This window comes from Conger conger, chromosome 5 (assembly GCF_963514075.1).
Source record: "Conger conger chromosome 5, fConCon1.1, whole genome shotgun sequence".
Lineage (NCBI taxonomy): Eukaryota > Metazoa > Chordata > Actinopteri > Anguilliformes > Congridae > Conger > Conger conger.
In genome coordinates, this window is record NC_083764.1 from 49863934 (window position 1) to 49865687 (window position 1754).

Sequence of the window (1754 nt, forward strand, 5' to 3'; positions counted from 1 at the left end):
GAGGTGTGGTCTGTGCCCGTTTGGTTGTGGACAGGGATCCTGCAAAGGGCACTGGAACCAGGTCCTCATGTAGTGCTCATAAGAGGCAGGGGTTTGAGAGAGGGGCCTACCTACCTAAATTTGGGCTGTAAACTTGCCTGTAGTACGTATATTGTATTCTATGGTGGGGTCCCCAAGCTTTGCACCTGTGGCCGAGTATCCACAATTCAATAAATAAGTTAACGTTTATTTAATTTTGTACCCATTACCTGAAATGGACAACAATGATAATTCATCCCAAGAAATTCGAAGTAAACAATGGACATTCTATTGACATTTCTCAGAGACAATTTTTTGTTTTTAGAATTGCATTATTATGCATTTGGTTTGCTGGACCCTTGCTGTGAAAAGGACACTGACATTACTTTATTTTGTGTAGTATGTGGGTTTCTAAAATGTTGAGAAGACGAGGTCCGCCCATGCTTGTGGGGGGAGGCTAAAGAGGCATTTTTGATTTCCTATAGTTCATTTCCACCCATGTTCCACCTCAGTTTAGGTCATTAGTTAGTGCGGAGAGAAAAATATATTTTTTGAGTTTGTCGCTAATGCTGCCTCAAATTTATATTAACTGGATAACTGGCCCGTATCAGGTCACTGTTAACTCCTGAGGCAGGGGTGGCAGTCTGCTGGTCTGCATGTGTGTGAGGGGTACTTTGGCCTCTGTGAGAAAATAATCATACCAGTAATAATATCAGAGATATCCTTATGTTCTAACTATTTTCTGTGACCTGTTCAAGGGTATGGCAACCATCTTTATCCTGTGGGGCTTGAATATCATGGCACTCCTACCCTACTAAATTATCTTGAGCAGGATACCCTAACCCCAGTTGCTCCTGACGAGCTGGTTGGCACTTTGCATTGCAGCCTTTCACCGTTGGTGTGTGAGTGAATGGCATTAATTGTAAAGTGCTTTCGATAAAAGGGCTATATACGTAAATGCAGTCCATTTCCGATTTTAAACAATAACCATAATTCTTTTTACCCAAGGGCAAACACAGTGACACATTACCAAGGTTTTTGTTTTTGTAGGTTGGTGTAAACCCTGACCAGAGCAAGGCTGAGATGTCACTGAAATTTTGCATTTGTGTTTTAAAGTGGTCTGTCCTCATACCTAAACATCCTCAAGATTACTTTTTAACCCCAAATTGCCCCTTTCCACCCCATTCCACCCCATTTATCATTCACCTCGTAAATCATAATTCTCCCAGACTAAGTCTGACACTCCACATAATTACACTGGCATGCTTGCATTGCCTTTGGCTGAAAGGTTGAAAACCTCTGACTGCCCCCAGGAAAACCCTGGAACTGTTTGGCCCAAACCAAAAGGCAGACCGAACATCTGGGGAGCACATGTTCTACATTTGTTTGCACTTTCAATGACAAAACCCTAACTTTTCATGGAGATTGTGTGTGGGCACATTTTGCTGAGAGTTTGTGCTCACCTTTGAGTGAATGCTTAAGGTTTAAAAGCTTTAAAGCTTGTGCTTTTATGAGTAGTTCTATCTATAGTATTCTATCCTTTGAGTTACAGATCTGAGCATGCTACATGTTTTCACTCACACATGGCATTCAATATTAATTTTAATTCTGAATGTAAATAAATCAGGCTTTTGTGAAAAGTAAGAAAATTGCATACATACCTGGCTTTATTTTTTCACTTCCACTGTTGGGAGGATAATGGGTGGATACAAAGTGCTTCAAATCTGTTTTTTGTA